Below are 18,674 nucleotides of genomic sequence, written 5' to 3'. Positions count from 1 at the left end.
AACTCTCTCTGCTAATTGGACACTTGTGATCAATGGACCAGACTTTGGGACTTTCGCTTTCCACTATTTAAAGGCGAAAGGATTTGCTAAGTAAACCAGTAATCTAAACAGGATTACAAGGAGCCTGTTTAGCTGCTTAAGAAAACAAGCTCCAGAAACTACCAGCGCTACTGTCTTTGCAACGGGATGGGGTCATCGCAAAGCTCGCTAATAAAAAAAAGGTCCAGAAGGATTATCTTTGGGCAGAACTTTACCAGATGTTTTAAATACTCGTTGAGGATGATAAAGTCGCATGTATGTTTAAATCGTCTTAAATGTGGCCTCGCTGGGGCGTTCCACCTCCCACCAGCGCCCTCACCCCACGTGGGTCCTCAGGGTGGCCTCCCTGCCACCACCGCCGTTGCAGGGCACACAGAGTCGCATTGCCTGGGGGGAAGAGGGGACTCTTTCATCCCGCGCCCTCCCCAGCCCCGGGACACTGGGGACGCCGGTGGTGCCTGTCTGCCAGGCTCTTCTCCGTAAGTCACAGGCTTCTCGGTTTCCTCAGACTGATCCGATTACCCCCCGGCGTGTTTCGGGTTCCGGTCGTGCCGTCCACCTTTCCTGGAAACCGGATCTCGCACATCCGCTCCCTGACGTCGGGGCAGCGGCCGGTCCCCCCGCGCGGACGGCCCAGGCCCCGGGAACCACAGTCCTGAGCCAGGCGGCGGCCCCCGAGTCCGGACCGCAGAGGAGGCCACTCCGTGACCCCTGTGCTCCCCCTCGGCCCCGGGACCCCCAGACGGAGGTGGGGGCGCCCTCCAGGCTGGACGTGCCCGGAGCCGGCCCGACCCCCGGCTCAGCGCTGTCCCCCAGCCTGGCCTCGGCCACCCCACGGCCCGGCCTTCCTGGAATGACTTTCGCGGAACAGAAACCAGCTCGGTCTGTTTTCAACCAGCAGGAAGGTTGCTGTGAGCCCAGGCCTCTCGGGGGGCCGAAGGGAGAGAACTTTTCTCCTCTGGTCCGAGCCTCTGTCCCTGTCTGGGGTGACAGGACCCTGCTGGCCTCCGCGTCAGCCTCTCTGTCTCTCTGGCCGAGCCCGTGGCCCAGCGGGACCCAGGCTCCCGGGAGGACGTGGAGGAGGTTCGGCCGCCGCAGGGAGGAGGGACACGGCCACCCCTGCTCCCCACTTCTCCCCGGGTGGGGCGTGGTGGCGGGGACAGGAGGGCCGGGAGGGCGGGGACAGGAGGGCCGGGAGGGCGACTCCTTCCCAGGCCCTGTCCAGGGAGCGACTCCCGGGAGGAGCGGGAGCCCCGGCCCACGCACGGTGCCACCGGCCCCAAGCGCGTCCTCCCGGAGAGCAGTTCCAGCCGGGGTCACGGCCCTGCCCCTCCAACGTGCCCGATAACCCCCTGAAACCGCCTGTGTTCCCTTCCTCTCCCCGCCCCCGCTGATTTCGGGACTCGGGGTCCCACCTGCTGCCCGGCCCAGCTGATTCCGGGACTCGGGGTCCCACCTGCTGCCCGGCCCCGCCCGCTGGCTTCGCCCCCCAGGGGTCCCCGAGGCTCACGAGGGCAGGAAGGCGGGGCTGGGGGGCTCGGGGGCAGCACTCGGGGCACCCCGGGGCCACCGTGGCAGCTGGGCTGAAGGCCAGGCCGGGCTCCGGCGTGTCCCCAGCCTGCGGTGCCCCCCGCCCCCCGTTTGCAAGGTCAGGCCCCCCCAGAGCCGCGTCTGACAGGCGGAACCAGGCTTGACATGAAGCGCAGCTGGGCCCTGCCCTGCCCCCCCCAGCCTAACCTGCCCGCCCCTCCCCCGCCCCGGCTGCGCCCACCCTCCCCGGGAAGCCGCGTCCTCGCAGGCGGGTTTCGGTTCCCACGACGCACACGGGGGCCTCCGACTTCCGACCCGCCCCGGGCTCCCGCCCACGCGGCCAGGTGGGCCCCGCCGCCCCCCGGGGAGGACGCCGGGCGCTGCGGACAAGCCCCGGGCGCTGGGGGCCCCCTGGGGTGGGCGCATTTCACAGACCAGAGCAGAAATTTGTTCTGTTATGTAACCGCTTCACTCGTGCGCGCACTGAACGACTGGACGCTGCTCGGCTGTCAGCAGGGCCACCGTGGGGAGCTGCACGGCGTCCTGCCTCAGCATCTAGGCAGAAAGTCATCAAACCATTAAAAAACGCAGTTCCAGAAAGTTCTAGACAACCCAGTGCCTTGCTACTCACAGCAAGGCCGTGAACCAGCAGCAGCACCATCCCCGGGTGAAGAACTCCGGGTCCGTCTCCTCCCCGCAGAATCAGAACCATCATTTTCACATGACCCCACGTGGCCCCCTACCCTCCTTTGCACATGACCCCACGTGGCCCCCTACCCTCCTTTGCACATGACCCCACGTGGCCCCCGACCCTCCTTTGCACACGACCCCACGTGGCCCCCACACACAACCTCGAAGCCCAGGCCTGGTGCTGGTTCTCAGTCTCCACCTGGGGCTTGAAAACACCTGTTGCTTGGCCGCCTCCCCCACGGATTCTGATTCGATTGCTCGGGGTGTGCCCTGAGCATCAGGGTCTTTGCAAGTTCTGGGAGATTCTGACAGGCACCAAGGAAAGCACCTCCGGCCGGGAGGAGGACGCTTCCTCCGAACGCCCCCGGGGAGCTTCCAGAGGCAGGGGGCGCAGACCCGTCCTCCCCTCCCTTCTCCTGCGTATGAAACGAGCGTAAGGGACCGAGGGGCGAGCAGCAGCACGTGGCGGGTGTGACAGCCCTCAAAGTCCCCAAAGCGAGGCGGCCCCGCGGGCCGAGGGTGGACGTGGGGAGGTCAGAGCCCCCAGGCCTGGAAGCAGGTCCCGGCTCGAGGGAGGCAAGTCCCGATCCGGGCAGGCAAGGCGGGGGCTGCACCTCTACCGTGTCCTAGGCTGTGTCTACCGTGTCCTTTACTGTCACTTAAAGGAAAGATGCTTTTTCTGGACCCCTGAGTGGCAGGACTGGGCTTCTTATTACGCCATCCGGCAACCGAGTGTCTCCCAGCCCTCCTTTCCCATCTGTGAAATAAAGCTCTTTAATTTCTCTCTGACTCAGTGGTTTTTAACGAGAGGACATCTAGCAATGTCTGGAGACGGTTTTGGGTTGTCACCACTCGGGGGAAGAAGAGGACGCTACTAGCATGTGACAGGTAGAGGTCGATGTGCTGCTAAACATCCCACAGGGCTTGAGTCGGTCCCCAGCAATGAGACTTGTCCAGCTCCAGATGTCAACAGTGCTGAAGTTGAGAAGTCTCGCTCTTAGCTCTAAAATGCTACGATTCTTGCCAAGCAGAGAATAAGTCAGTCTGAATCTGGGATGTTGGAGACACGTGATTTCCGTAAGTTTGGCTAATGGCTCTTTTCCTAACACAAGGATTCTGCCACTAGACTTCCCCGAAGTTTCGGTAGGGACTCATCGGGGATAAATGTGTGTCCCCCCTACAGTGGCTGTGTTATGGGAATGACCACAAGTTCTTCTTAGTGTCTATCTTAAGTCCCTCCTCATGCAGCAGCTCATGCTCCCTTGACATGATTCAAGGAACCGAAGCAAGAATGCGAAGATGGTGCGCTGGGGTTTTGGGTCGGTGGGAGCTAGGCTTTTACCCCCTGAGTCTTGGTACGGGGGTGCTTTGAGTAGCTCCATCCCCATTCCTTTCCTTTGTCCCCTGTGTCTGAGGACATATCGCTGTGAGATGGAGTCAAAGGAGTCTGCTGTGTCCATTCACGCCTTTGTCCAGCAATTCCTTCATTCATTCAGCATTTATTGAGCAGCTACTAATGCGTGGGCCAGGCGCTCTATTCCACGTCCTGGCCATGGAGCAGCGAATTAGACAAAAGTCCTGGTGCCCGTGGAAACTGTGCCCTAGTAGGGAGCTGGGCAACACCCAAACACTCACAGTACTGTTTATTTCTGACTCTATGGAAGTCAGTTCCTTTTGCCCCAATATCAGCTAAGGGAATCTCCCCAGATATTCTAGTTGAGGAGATCACAGACCCTACACGTTTGCTACAGAAAATCACAAAGTTTTTAGCTTCTCCCTGCGTTGGGGGCCTCTGCTCCTCCCAGCTCTCCCCTGCTGCCAGCGCGGGGGCAGGGGGCCTGCTTTCGGCAGCCTGCCTGGGCCCGAGGGTGTTGGGTGATGTTCTGTCCTGGGCATGGGAGGGAAAGGGGCCCCGTGGGGAGGGGAGGCCGGGATAAAGGAGAGCGCAGAGGCCTGGCCAATTTCTCCCAGGCTTGTAAAATTCCAGGGCTGCGTCCAAGCTCCCAAAATAGAAGTGAAGGGAGAGCAAACTTCCTGGCTTCGGCGGAGCCCCTGGTGTGTTGAACGAGGCCGTTAGTTTGCAGGGTCTGGGCGGGTGTGTGCGTGGGGCGGGGGGGCGGGGGGTGGTGGTGGAGTGACCAGAGGTGACCGAGACCCTGGGGTCGAACAGCACCTGGAGCGGTGACGGCAGCTGAGGGACCGGCAAGCCTCCCGACACCCCGTCCTCGGGGGTCACCTCTTTCTTTAGAAAGAGAAATTTTGCCTCTTGTGGGCTTGGGAAGGCAGCAAATGACAACGTGGTCACGGTCCCTGCAGGGCCGGCTGGCTGTGTTTGTCCCGAGGGGAGTGAGTCTTCGAGGACGCGGGCAGGGTGCGCACACCTCGCGCCCACCGGCAGCCGGCAAGCGGAGAGCGAGCGCCCGGGTTCGCGCCTCTGCTCAAAAAGCAGAATTTGTTCCATGTCCTCGCTGAAAAGGCTCGCAGTTCGTCAGTGCGTTACGATTTACTGTGCAACAATTAGCTCTTTATAGAGATACATTGTTCACAATTTGTCAGGTCCAGCAAACACGATTTTTTAAATGTCTTAATGGTCTCATGAAGATTTCAGACACAGTTAAATAAAAACACGCCTTAGATTAAAACACACAACCGACCAACCAAGGCAGCCCTGCGGAATGGAGGGCGACATTAACCTGAATCCAGGTGAACTTGGAGCATAGTCTTCCTCCCGCTGTGCCTCAACTTCCCTCTCTGTCGGTCCATTCCATAAACACGGTTTCAGCGGAAACATGCTGAAAGAATGGAAACAAACCAGTCACACACACAAACAATCCTCTGTGTGCAACCCTGGCAGGCGGGAAGTGCCTCCTGGTGCTTAACAGTGGCTGGAAGCACCTGGTCCCCTCTCGGCTCACGCTCAGGCAGGCGCCCCCTCTCCGCAGTGGACGAGCCGCCAAGGGAGGGACCGCTCCTCCTGGGCCGGCGACGTGGCCCGCGGAGCCACCGCAGCATCTTTCTCTGAGCGCTGCTCTCTGCCGGGGCAGACGGCGGCCAGCAGGCGCCTGGCGCAGAGTCAGCCCATCACGCAGTGTGAGCGCCGTCCCTGCAGACCACACCAGGGGACACCTCCCTCCTGGCACTGCCCGAGGAGCTGAGGGTTTCTCTGGGCGAATCATGGTCCCCAGAGGAGAGCGCTTCTGCCATGGAAACTAAGTCCTTTTGTGCCTTGTCCCAAACCTTCTCGGGATTAAACGCAGCCTGTGCCTTTAGCCTGTGCCTTTCTGCAAGTTGGCTCAGCGTGGCTCCTGACCACGCAGGGGTAGGGGACAGCGTGCCTGGCACGTTGCTCTTTCCTAGTCCCAGCCACGGCTGTATGAGCCGGGTGTTGCCACCCCCCGCGGGTCGAGGAGGCAGAACCTGAAAGTGGTTTAGCTGGTCCAGGGTCAAACAGCTGGCAGGAGCCGGGGCTGGGATTTGAACCCGGCTGAGAGCAAAGCCCACACTCTTTCCACGATCCCGTCGTCCTGTCCCCCCGCCCAAACGCCCGTTCCCCGGATCCCCAAGGGGTCCCCTTCCCTCGCCAAGTCTTCCCGGCCCCGCGGCGCAGCCTCTGACCACAGCGCTGGCCGGCGCGGCAGGACCTCCCCCGACAGAACGTTTTTGATACTGGTGATGTCGACATAGCATACGTTTATGTAATTATTTAACATTATTGTTACTTTGGTCTTGATTTCCTCTTCCCAGACGTGCTGTCTAAACAGGAAAGACCGGCCTTCCTGCTAGGAGACTGGCGACTTCCAGAAGGGGTTGGCTCGGGTTGCTCCTCCCCCCGCCCCCTGCCCTTCTGGTGGTTTCCAGCCATCCCTTGGGGTCTTGAAGATGGGTGGAGAATACAATGACGGCCCTGGAACGGAAGGGGCCGGGCAGGCTGCGCCGTGGGCACCACTGTGGCCTGTGCCCCGTGGGCACAGGGAGAGGGAGCGATGGCCCTGGCTCCGGGGCACAGCTCGAGGGACCTTGGGGACGAGCGTCCTGGCACCCCTGGTGGCCGTCCCCTGGAGCTTGTGCCTCCTCGCCCAGGGTCTGCGGCCCCCATGAGCTCCCCGCCACGAGGCTCTAACTCTCGTTACCGCGTCCATCTTGGCACTTACTGAGCAGCAGTTCTGAGACTGTGCCCGCAGGGGGCTCGGAGAGGCCAGAAGGAATGTCACAGTCCTCCCCCTCGGGGGCTGTAGACACACCGCGGAGAGAGACGCAGGACCCACGGCGAAGCCGACACAAAGGCCAGGGTGCGGGGACGAGGAGTGAGACCACCAAATCTTGGGCCCTGGGACCCTCGCCCTCAGCGTGACGCAGGGGGGCAGCCAGGCCCGGCCCAGAGGGCCCCTCACACCCCTGCAGGGCAGGGGCTGGTTGTGGCTCGAGGGGACCGTCTCTCCGGGCTGCGGGCAGGGGGGGACCCCACACCTCCCTGTGAGCCCACTGGGCCGCCCACTCTGCCCTCCCAGCTCTCCCTGGCTCTGCACCCGGCGGGGGTGGGTGGGGGGGATCAGGGCGCGGGGAGGAGAGGGGGGCCCTTTCCCTCCTGTCCCAGAGACGGGTCTCGGCCAGATGAGGTAACGTCTGAAGCCGCTCCAGGCTGGGACGGCCACGCACCGCCAGGCGCCCACCCCACCCTCCCTCCCGGCTCCAGGAGGGGCCGGGACCCTGCACGGGGCGGACTCTGTAGCCCTCGCGTCTCCCCCCAAAAGGGCCCAGCAGCTGCTGATCCTGCAGTGACGCCGGAGGGACAGAGAGGGACGCGATCGGGATTTACGAGGCCTTCAGGGAACCCGGAGGCTCCATCCATCAGGGCCCGTCCGTGACCTTGTCCAGACGCCCTCCGGTCCTGGCCACCTCGCGGTTACCCATCAGGGCCTGGGCCGGAGGGAAGGGGGAGGCCCCGGCCGGCTCCGGCCTGGGGGGCGTGGGGGGCTCGGGCGGGCAGGGGGCGCTGAGCAGCAGGAGGAGGGCTGCGGGCTGGGCGCCCCGGCCAGGGTACAGCTGCGGCTCTAGCGATGGTGGCCAGGGCGAGGGGCAGGGGCACTGGAGCCTGTGCCCCGCGAGGGCACTCGTCACTCGGCGGACCTCACGCGTGGAGCCCGGCCTCGCCCACAGAGAAGGTGGCAACTGCCAGGGCTTTCACGGGGCGGGTGGGAACTTCTGCCACCCGTGGGGCCAGGCAGGTGCTGGCGGCCCAGTGGCAGCGGGGAGGAAGACAGCCTCCTCCACTGCTGGGGGCCACCTGCATGCCACCGGAGGGCCACCCTTCCACGCGGGGAGGCCTGCCCCGGTGCTGCCACCCTCTCCTCTCTCTCTCTCCTCCGAAGTCCCAGCTTTTGGGTCCTGCCTGTCCTGAGAAGCTAAGGGGCTGGAATCTCGGCCCCAGCTCGGCGTGTGCTCTGGGGGCTTCCCGGAAACAGTGTGGCGGTCCCCTTGCTCCACGCGCTGCCGCCCACCTGCCCCCTCAAGCAGCCCCCCGGCCCGCAGGGGTCCAAGGCCAGGATCCGGGTCACCTCGCCAGGTGGGAGGAGGTTCGCAGGTGGCATTCAGACCAGTGAGGGAACATTCTAGAAGGCAGACTCGACATCCATTTAAGAATGAAGAATAAACTCTTCAGCAGTGGAGGAGGCTGATTTCTGTCCTAGAAGTGTCCGAGCAGAAGGGGATCACCCCTGCCTGCGGGTCGGGCACATTCGCTCTCTGGACTCCCGCATTCCTTCCACCCGCCTCCAGTCTAGCCGTCCAGACCCCCTTTGGTGACAATTGTCATTTGGCGAGTCCTGGCAATCCTCTTTTGGGGAGCCAGTCCCTGGTCACCGGCGTCGGCAGGCTGAGAATCAGAGGGTGCCAGGCTGCGCCCAGGGCCCCCACGCCGACACCAGGTCACCGGGTGCAGGTGGCTTTGGGCATTTGCAGCCTCACCTGCCTGAGTGTCATCTGTGCCCAGGGAGGGGTCTCCTGCGATGTCACTGAGCCCTTTCTTTTCTGGGCCCCGGGGGCTGGGGCTGGAAGGGAGCCGCGGTTCAGAGCCTGCCCCATCCCGGGTGGCACTTGCCCGGGTGCTCGCCCAGCACCCCGCTCCCGGGGTCACCCCGACGGCGGCTCCCCCACCCGCGTGGCCCCCAGACCCACGCGCGACCTCGGCCCCCACACCCGCCGCTGCAGCCACTCGCGGGGCCTCGGCCGCTCGGGTCCCCGGGTGGCCCCGGGCTCGCTCTCGGCTGGCTGCCACGGCCGGGGTGACGGCGGGTCCGGACGAGCCGCCCCGGCTCCCACGGGCCACAGCGGAGGGAGAGGGGGTCCGTGCCCAGGTCCCCGGGCCGGGTCAGCGAGGCTCCGTGTGTGTAGACGAGGGCGGATCGGCGGCCTCCGCGCCCCCCGCGGCCTGGCTGACCCTCCGCACCTGGCGGGAAGGATCCGGCTTCCCGGGCCCCAGGGCGCTGCGCGCTGGGGTGCGCGGGTGACCGCGGGTGACAGGGGTGACCGCGGGTGACAGGGGTGACGGCGGGTGACGGCGGGTGCGCGGGTGACGGCGGGGGACGGCGGGGGACGGCGGGGGACGGCGGGGGACGGCGGCAGGGTGGCCACTCAGGGTCTTCCGGATCAGTGAGGACGTCACCACGGGGTCCTGCTCAGGGACCATGCTGCCAGGACGGCCTGTGGTGCGTGTGTGTGTTGTGTGTAGACGTGTGTGGCGTGTGGTGTGTGTGTGTTGTGTGTAGACGTGTGTGGCGTGTGTTGTGTGTAGACGTGTGTGGGGTGTGGCGTGTGGCGTGTGTAGACGCGTGTGGTGTGTAGACGTGTGTGGCGTGTGTGTTGTGTGTAGACGTGTGTGGCGTGTGTGTGTTGTGTGTAGCCGTGTGTGGCGTGTGGTGTGTGTGTGTTGTGTGTAGACGTGTGTGGCGTGTGTTGTGTGTAGACGTGTGTGGGGTGTGGCGTGTGGCGTGTGTAGACGCGTGTGGTGTGTAGACGTGTGTGGCGTGTGTGTTGTGTGTAGACGTGTGTGGCGTGTGTGTGTTGTGTGTAGCCGTGTGTGGCGTGTGGTGTGTGTGTGTTGTGTGTAGACGTGTGTGGCGTGTGGAGTGTGTAGACGTGTGTGGCGTGTGTAGACGTGTGTGGAGTGTGTGTGTTGTGTGTAGCCGTGTGTGGCATGTGGCGTGTGTAGCCGTGTGTGGCGTGTGGCGTGTGTAGCCGTGTGTAGACGCGTGTGGTGTGTAGACGTGTGTGGCGTGTGTAGACGTGTGTGGCGTGTGTGTGTGGTGTGTAGACGTGTGTGGCGTGTGTAGACGTGTGTGGCGTGTGTGTGTGGTGTGTAGACGTGTGTGGCGTGTGTGTGTTGTGTGTAGACGTGTGTGGCGTGTGGAGTGTGTAGCCGTGTGTGGCGTGTGTAGACGTGTGTGGCGTGTGTGTGTGGTGTGTAGCCGTGTGTGGCGTGTGTGTGTTGTGTGTAGACGTGTGTGGCGTGTGTGTGTTGTGTGTAGACGTGTGTGGCGTGTGTGGCGTGTGGAGTGTGTAGACGTGTGTAGACGTGTGTGTGGTGTGTAGACGTGTGTGGCGTGTGTGTGTTGTGTGTAGACGTGTGTGGTGTGTGTGTTGTGTGTAGACGTGTGTGGCGTGTGGAGTGTGTAGCCGTGTGTGGCGTGTGTAGACGTGTGTGGCGTGTGTGTGTGGTGTGTAGCCGTGTGTGGCGTGTGTGTGTTGTGTGTAGACGTGTGTGGCGTGTGTGTGTTGTGTGTAGACGTGTGTGGCGTGTGTGGCGTGTGGAGTGTGTAGACGTGTGTAGACGTGTGTGTGGTGTGTAGACGTGTGTGGCGTGTGTGTGTTGTGTGTAGACGTGTGTGGTGTGTGTGTTGTGTGTAGATGTGTGTGGCGTGTGGAGTGTGTAGCCGTGTGTGGCGTGTGTAGACGTGTGTGGCGTGTGTGTGTGGTGTGTAGCCGTGTGTGGCGTGTGTGTGTTGTGTGTAGACGTGTGTGGCGTGTGTGTGTTGTGTGTAGACGTGTGTGGCGTGTGTGGTGTGTGGAGTGTGTAGACGTGTGTAGACGTGTGTGTGGTGTGTAGACGTGTGTGGCGTGTGTGTGGCGTGTGTAGCCGTGTGTGGCGTGTGGCGTGTGTAGACGTGTGTGGCGTGTGTGTGTTGTGTGTAGACGTGTGTGGCGTGTGTAGACGTGTGTGGCGTGTGGAGTGTGTAGACGTGTGTGTTGTGTGTAGACGTGTGTGGCGTGTGTGTGTTGTGTGTAGACGTGTGTGGCGTGTGTAGACGTGTGTGGCGTGTGGAGTGTGTAGACGTGTGTGTTGTGTGTAGACGTGTGTAGGCGTGTGGCGTGTGTAGCCGTGTGTGGCGTGTGTGCGGCCGGCAAACCTCCCGCAGGACGCGCGGAGGCGGCTCCGTCTGTGAAACGTCGTGTTCGTTGTGTTTGTTCGTTTGTCGTGTTTGTCGTGTTTGTCCCGAGCTCGGGCGTCGGGGTTTCCTCCCGAAGGCCGGCGCGTTGCCATGGTTACTGAGCGCGGAGCGCGGGCACGGCGGCGGGGCTCACAGCCCGGTGTCGCCGCTGACGCTGAGTGGCGGGGACACGCCAGACGCCTTCGGACCTGTTCTGTGGAGGCTCCAGAAGGTTCCCCAGCGCGGGGGGAGGTGCGGCCTTGAGGCCGCGGGGAGCAGCCGGGTCGCGGTCCCGCGGCGCCACCTGGCGGCGAGAATGAGTATAGGCGCCCGGGGCTGGGAGCAGCCGGGCCGCCGCGTCCTCCTCGGGGAGCAGCCCGGGCCGCGGTCCCGCGGCGCCACCTGGCGGCCAGGACGAGTATAGGCGCCCGGGGCTGGGAGCAGCCGGGCCGTGGTCCTGCAGCGCCACCTGGCGGCGAGAATGAGTATAGGCACCCGGGCCTGGGAGCAGCCGGGCCGCCGCGTCCCCCGCGGGGAGCAGCCCGGGCCGCGGTCCCGCGGCGCCACCTGGCGGCCAGGACGAGTATAGGCGCCCGGGCCTGGGAGCAGCCGGGCCGTGGTCCTGCAGCGCCACCTGGCGGCGAGAATGAGTATAGGCGCCCGGGCCTGGGAGCAGCCGGGCCGTGGTCCTGCAGCGCCACCTGGCGGCGAGAATGAGTATAGGCGCCCGGGGCTGGGAGCAGCCGGGCCGCCGCGTCCCCCGCGGGGAGCAGCCCGGGCCGCGGTCCTGCGGCGCCACCTGGCGGCCAGGACGAGCGTCGGCGCCCCCGGGGTCGTCGCTGCCGCCCCGGCCCAGAGCAGAGCAGGCGCCGGGTCCCGGGCGGCGCCGGCATCTCCGCGCTCCCATCGGCGGGCGGGAAACAGCCGCCCTGGCGGCCGGGCTGCCGCGGGGATCGCCCTGCCCAGGACCCCGGGGGACCGTGACGCCCGTGGGCCGCGCCGTTGGTGGGAAGCCCTGTTCCCCCGGGAGGATCCGATCGCCTGAGATCCAGAACCTTCAGCGTGGGGAGATGCGGAGTCTGCCCGCCCCATTTTTATAGGCGGGGAAACTGAGGCTCAGCGGGGCCCTCCAGGGCAGGGGACGTCCCCACCCTGAGTCCGCACGGAGCTGAGCGCAGGCAGCGGCGGGGCAGGAGGGTGCGGGCTCGGCACGGACGCGGGGCACCCCCGGAGAGAAACGTGCACCCCAAACCCCGTGCCCGGGCTCTGCGGGGGCCCCCTCCCGGGGGAGAGGGGAGGGGACGGGGTCCGGGGTCCGGGGGAGAGCAAACGATTTCGAGACAGAGCAGCGGAGGGGACAGCCTGTGACAAAGGCCGCCTGGGCGTCAGTCGCCTCCGCTGGGATCCGAGTTCATCCCCCGGCTCATAAGTTCCCGGGGAGGGGTCGTGACCATTGGGGGCGTTTGGAGGATTCGCCTTCGGGCGGGCACGGGGGGCCGGGGCTCAGCTCTGCCAGCACCTGCCGCCCCCCAGGTGCCCTCGGCTCTGAGCCGTCAGGACGCCGCGTGGGCCGGCGCTTCCCCAACCCCTGCAGCTCCGGCCTTGGACTCCGAGTCCAGTGCTCCTTCCCCGGCCGTCCCACCGTGTGCCGCCCGCGCAGAGAGCGCGACCCGCCACCTGCAGGGGACACCCGGCAGCTCCCCACCGTCAGGTGACCGGAAGGGAGAGAGGCAGACCCGGAATAATGTCACGGTCCCCTCCCGGGCCGCCCGTCTGTCTGCTGCAAAGATGCTCAGACGGAGCCCGGGCCCCAGAGACACGACACGTTGCAGAACCCGGAAGAGGCTGCCCCGTTGCCTGCAGCCTCTGTGGGACAAGGAGGAGATTAACATTGCAGTGAGTGTCACGTCCCATCTGGGGTCTGGCCCTCTTCTTGTCTGGCCCCTCCTGTTGTCCCAAGGTCCTGGTCACCACCCCTGGCTAGAGCCACACCACGGGCCCCCTCCTGCCCCACCTTTCCTGCCCGCAGGCCTTTGCTTTTGTGCCCCCTTCCTGGGGCTCCTGCCAGGCTCCTGCAGGGCTGCGGAAGCTTCTGGCACAGCCAGCATCCGAGCAGAGCCTGCCCAGGGCTCCCCGCACACTTGCAGAGGGGCCAGAAGGGACAGGGAAAGTGTGACCCACACCTCGCACTGTCTGGGTTTGGGAGAGGCTCACGCTAAGGTCCTCTTCACATTTCCCCCTTCTTAAAAATGTTGGCCACACCTCGGGAGGGTTTGGAAGTTCCTAGAAGGGCTGGCGCTTAACGAGGACTCCTGGGGCTCCCTTTGACCTCGGGAAATGTCGGCGGAGGCTGAGGCATTCAGCGCGTCTGGGATCCACACCAGGCTGCTGCGAGCCGCTGTTTTCTTTAGACGTCAAAGAAGTGGAATTTGCCCAAGAGGCTCAGAAAAATCTCTTCCCACTCAATAAATTCTGTTTGAAATGGAGGATAATGGTTTCAGGGACAACGTGTTCTAGATGGATCTTAGCCGTCAGAGAACAAGAGTTTACCACCCGCATGCCTGATGACACAGGTCCTGGGTCAGGGCCAGGCCGGAGGACAAACGGCCCATCCTGACGGAGGGAGGCTTTGGAAAGAGAAACCTCGGGCTGGCGCAGGGCCACACCCCGGGCTGAGGACGTGGGGAGAGCGGGGCCGGGGGACGTCACACAGGCAGGGGACGGGAGGACAGGGAAGGGCGGGAGGGACCCTCTTCGAGGCCGTTCCAGGGAATCCAGTCTTGCCAGCTTGGGTTGCAGCACAGTGGTGTCACCAGTGGGGCGTGACCAATAGTGACGGTCACTGCCCTGTGCCACACTGGGGGTTTGGTGACGCTGGAAGCTCTGGCCTCAGAGGGCCTACGACTCTGGGTGCTGTTAAAGAAAAAACTGTGCGTGATAGTGTCAGAGGCGGAAAGGCAGGCTTCATTCGAGGGGAGCGAGGACCACCGCCATGAGCTCTCGCCGTGGGGGGAGAGAGGACATCCAGGCTGGTCAGATTCTGAGGGTCGGGGACTTTTGCTGAATGGACGTAGCAGGACTCTTGCTCACGCTGGATTCCGTAAGGACAGAGAGGGAAGCCCAAGGCGGGGTCCCGCTGAGCAGAGGACTGGGAGGAGCCCGCCTGCGGTTTTGGTCAAAGGCGAGAGTCTTCGTCAGCGCCCGAACTTCAACCCGGTGGCCGGGAGCCCTGCTGTGTCCCGATGGGAGAGAGAACGGGCCATCGGACACTCACGTCACTGGGGACGTGTGTCGTGATGTGTTTTACACATGATGTATTCATGTTGCATGGAATGCTAATAAAAACAAACTAACATCTTTATGGTACTTTACAGCTTACAAACTCTTGTGTGCATTTACCAGTTGCTCCGAACACTGGGAGAGGAAGCTCCCCCGAGAGCCAGCCAAGAGCGTGTGGGAGCGTGTGGGTGTGTCTTAGATAGCGTGGGTGTCATCACCAACATCATCGTCATGCTCCCCGTTTTACAGGTGACAGAGTTGAGGCTCAGAGAAGTTGGGGCTGCCTGACGGATGAGAAACAGATGGCAGGGGCGGGGCATGTGGCTACGGCACCTCTGCTGTCATTTATGGCTCTTACTGCAGGTCGCGTTTAGTGAGCACATACTTTGTGCCCGGCCTTCCGATAGCCCCGCAAAGAAGAAACTGAGGCATGGAGAGTAACTTGCCCCAGGGGTGAGTATCACAGCTGGACTTTGAACTCGGGCCCGCTGAGTCCATGCTCTGTTGAATCCCTGGTCCTTTCTGTCCTCGGGGTGTGGGTCGCCCCAAACCCTGTGCACACAGGGGGGGCTCCACTAGCCCCGCGGCTGGGGAAGGACCAGCACGTCCCTTACAGGCAAACCGGGCCAAGTCTGACTCTCTCTCGTGAGGTTGTTGGTATCACAGTTTGTCCTCGGGCCCATCTGAGCCCTGTTTTAATGGGAGAGTCCCCGTGTTTGAAGTTTGAGGTGTGTGTTGGGGAATCACATCTTCTGGCCTCCTCACTCCTCTCACGGGCCCGAGGTTCGGCCTCCCCCTGCGCGGAATCGTGCAGATGAAATCGTCACTTCAGTCCAGAACAACCACTGCGGTCGTCTCCGGAGTCGGCGGAGGTGCCCGCAGGCCCTGAGGTCTCTGAGGTTCAGGCCGAGGGAGTTGCCTTTTCCCCACGTGCTGCCGGGGGATGCGTGTGGCTCTGCTTTTTCCTCTTCTTTTTTCTCCAGGCTTGTTTTTAATGAAAAGAAAGGGCAGCTGGCCACATCCCTGAAGCTCTTTAGCGGGGCTCCTGTAACGAGGTTTGCTGAAACTCTGGATGGCAGACGTGTCCCTCTGTAGGCTCAGATGCAGGAGTTTAAACCTCGGTGACGTCTGCAGCCTTTTTCTTTTGAGCCGGCTCGGTTTGCCCCTTCAAAGGTGTCAGCCCCGGCCTTGCCAAGTTTGGAGTTTACAGCTCCACCGTCAGGGACTTACACGAGTGTGAAAATGGGTCAGTGTCTTTTCTTCCCTCTCTTTTAAAGGGGAGTGGCGTGTGTGTGTGTGTGTGTGTGTTTGTGTGCGTGCACGCGTGCTTTTCGACATCCCATCCGTCAAAATCAGCTGAAGCCGTTTTAGCTCACTTTTCCCCCAAGTGATTCCCTCCAAGTCTGACTCAGACCGTGGAACGCTTCAAGGAAAATTTTTTCCATGGAAGTTGAGTGCGATTAACGAGGAGGGACCTGGTGGGAGAGAGAACTGCCCGGGGTTCGCCGTGGTGCCAGTGACGCAGTGCCCGACGCGCACACAGGACGCGGAACGGAGCGGCTGCCGCTGCCCCCACGCCGGGCGGTCACGCGGGTGAGCATTTCTTTCCATGACCGATCTGTGTGTCTTCATTCTCCCGACCGCAACTTTAAACAAGATGAAATCACACACACACACACACACACACACCCTGCACTATATTCTTTGAACATCCCGGTGGAGAAAGTTTCCTAAAAGCACATTTAACAAGGAGCCACAGCTCAGCCGTGAATCATGTTCTCTGTGCTAGGAGGGGGTGAGAGTCTGGATGCAAAACAGCTTCGGTGCCTCTCACCGCAGCCGGAGGCGTTGCCTCGGGGACACGAGGAGTTTTGTCCTGTTCGTGGTGCCCGGCTCCTGCCTCTTCCCAGGGCTTAGGCATCCTGCAGCCCGTCTGGTCTGCGAGCGTCTGCAGACGGCTGCCCGGGTGTCTGCCCGCCCCCCTCCCGGTGTCCCCCACTCATTCGCTCCCGCAGGGTCCCCGGGCGTCCTGGGCCTTCCTCGTCTGTGCCTGTTTCCTCACCCCACACGCAGGGACCTCCCTGTCCTCCCGCGTCCTCCGTGTTTCTCTCTCCCCGAGAGCGTTTCAACATCGCCGAGGCTCTTCCGCCCCTGCGTCTCCCTCCCCAAACGCCCTGTCCTCTCTGCCCTGCACGGCCACGGTGCTGGCTGCAGGGGCCACAGATGCCACCCGCCCTCCATCCACGGCGTCCCACGCAGCTCCTGCGTGGTTTCCTGGCACTTGGTCATCAACCTCCGCCTGGCCAAAGCCAAGCGGCTGTGTCTCAGGCCTTGTCTTTCGGGGCCTCCATCAGCCCTTGACAGTGACCATCCACCCCCGCCCACCCACGGTCACTTGATGGGTGTCCTGTCTTTGGAGCCGGCGGCCCGGCTGCCTCTGCTCTCTCCTGGTGGCCCGGCCCCTCCACCCGGCCTCCCTCGCCCCTCCACCCGGCCTCCCTCGCCCCTCCACCCGGCCTCCCTCGCCCCTCCACCCGCCTCCCTCGCCCCTCCACCCGGCCTCCCTCGCCCCTCCACCGGCATCTCTCCCCCCACCCTCCCCTGAACTCCGTGTTCCAGGGCTTGGTCCTGGCCCTGGGGTTTCTTGCTCTGCTCCCTCTTCCGCTCTGGGCCCACCTGCCCCTTCGTGCTGAAACTCCCACGGCTGTGCCTCCTGCTGGCTCCTCGTGGGTGGGGACCTCCGGTCTAGGCGGCCACTTTATCCCCAGCCCACGCCTCCCTCTGTGCTCGGGGAATGGCTCTGGAATCTGGGGTCCATCCCTGACTCCCCCCTCCTCTGGTCCACTTCGGATCTCTCCCCTGTGGGCAGGGGAGAGGTGCTAAGTGCCTCACAGACCCTGCGAGCTTAGTGCCCGTTTATCCCCATTTCACAGATGGGAAACTGGAGGCCCAGAGTGGGTTCCGTGGTGTCCTTCACATCGATGGCCTTTGAGGCTCCCCAGCCTGCTGTGGCCCCTCCACAGGTTTTGGCTGCCCCATGTGGTTCGCTTCACAACCCCAGAGAAGCTGCCACTGCACCCGGTGCTCAGCCCTGGTCCCTGAACCCCGGCATCCCAGTCGCTGGGCCTCATTTCCTCTGCCCTCATCCCTCTGGGCCTCGGTCCCTAAAAACAGCCTATGACGAAAGCGCCCTGTCCTCGGGTCACGTCCTTGCGACCATCCTCTGCACTGTTGCCTGATTATTTCTCCAAAACACTGATCTGGCCGTATCCCTCTCAGCTTGAAACCCTCCAATGACGTCTCTTTGTTCTCGGGACGCAGTGTGAACTCTCAGCCTGGAACGGCTCACGGGGGTCACGCCAACCTGGCGGAGGCGCTGCCCACCCCTCGGACCTCAGCGTTCCTGGCCCCCCGCGTTTGGTCCCTTCTTGTATGTGCCGCACAGGCGCCGTCCTGACCCTGGAGATGCAGAGATGAAACAGACAGACCAGCAGACAAAGAGCAGGGTCCCCGCAAACGTGTGGGGAGGGCCAGCCTTGCTGTAGCATGACGAGTGTTACACAGTGCAGGTGCGGCCGGCCCCCTCCAAGTCCATCCTCCAGGTGACTGGCGCATTCCTGCTCCAGCTCCTTCGCCTCCGTGGCCTCGCGCAGCGGCCTGCCCGGCTCCTACTCCGGCCTCGCAGCCCTGCAGCCCCGGGGGCACCTCCCCTCCCGGGCAGCCCCTGCCGGAGGTTGGGACAGGAACAGCCTTCGAAGCCAGGTGTGGATTCTGAATTTAACGTAAAAGCACTAAGCTCTCGTGTCAAGAGTTTAAGCTGGAGGGTGACAGGACTGGATCTGCTGTCCCAAAGGTCCCTCCGGCTGCCGCTTGGAGGAGGGACAAGAAGACAGGAGTCTTCAGACCACAAATCACCGGGCACTGGGAGTCACCAGGCAGGTCACCAACCCCCCAGGCCTGTGTCCTGCCCTAGGTGATGGACCAGCACACCCAGGCCAGGGCCGCAGAAGAATGCCCCAGTCTCCGTCCGCCAAAATGCTCTTAATCTTAAGAAAAATAAAATTGAGCGAAACATTATATAAATTATATATTAAGGAGATTATATTATTGTTTGCACGTACATTCACATGTTGAAGTAATGGCTTTTTTTTTTTTCTTTTTTGGTGGTTCAATTTTAAAAGTCTAGCTATTCCTTTCTATAGTCTGTCTTTTGCCAAAGGCGGGAGTTATTGTTTTAATTTTACCTAATTATATATTTATTTTTATCTATTGTAAGTATTATCAATGACATACAGGTACAGAGTTAAACATTAAAGACTCAGAACGAGAGCTGACAGTCCCCTGGCCCCCCGACTCTCCCTCGCCCCCAGGATAATCAACTTGTGTTTTACCCTGGTAAGGGCAGAGCAAGGAAACACATTTAGATCAGAGGCTGCCACCGACGAAAATAAAGTATCCGGGGGAGAACGTCCCGTAAGTTTCACAGAATTGGTCTCCTCCCTGTCTTCTATTCCTTTAACTGAAAAATCTGCCTGATTCTTAAATTTTGCTCTTTAAAACTGAAGAATAATGCCTTACAGAAAAATGAACAACTTAATCAATATAGATAAAATGTATCATCAAAATCGTCACGATCACCCAGGTCAAGAAATGGAACGTAGCCAGCATCCCGGAAGCCCCCTCCAACCCCCCACCTCCTCCCCAAAGGTGACC

The 18,674-nt window shown here is 62.4% G+C and overlaps 1 long non-coding RNA gene across 3 annotated transcripts; it reads left to right on the top strand.

Moving 5' to 3' along the window:
* Positions 1 to 12,597: 12,597 nt before the first annotated feature.
* LOC138393369 (uncharacterized) lies at positions 12,598 to 17,493 on the top strand. Of its 3 annotated transcripts, none has more exons than XR_011235171.1 (3): positions 12,598 to 13,970; positions 14,057 to 15,554; positions 17,283 to 17,493. It is a non-coding gene; the product is annotated as an uncharacterized lncRNA (long non-coding RNA). The 3 variants fall into 3 exon arrangements; XR_011235172.1 differs by having other exon boundaries at positions 12,598 to 14,210; positions 14,325 to 15,554; XR_011235173.1 differs by having other exon boundaries at positions 12,598 to 14,851; positions 14,945 to 15,554.
* The last annotated feature ends 1,181 nt before the right edge of the window (positions 17,494 to 18,674 follow it).

This window comes from Eulemur rufifrons, chromosome 11, assembly GCF_041146395.1.
Source record: "Eulemur rufifrons isolate Redbay chromosome 11, OSU_ERuf_1, whole genome shotgun sequence".
Lineage (NCBI taxonomy): Eukaryota > Metazoa > Chordata > Mammalia > Primates > Lemuridae > Eulemur > Eulemur rufifrons.
Note: the sequence above shows the minus strand (reverse complement) of the source record. Positions and strands in the feature narration are given on the sequence as shown.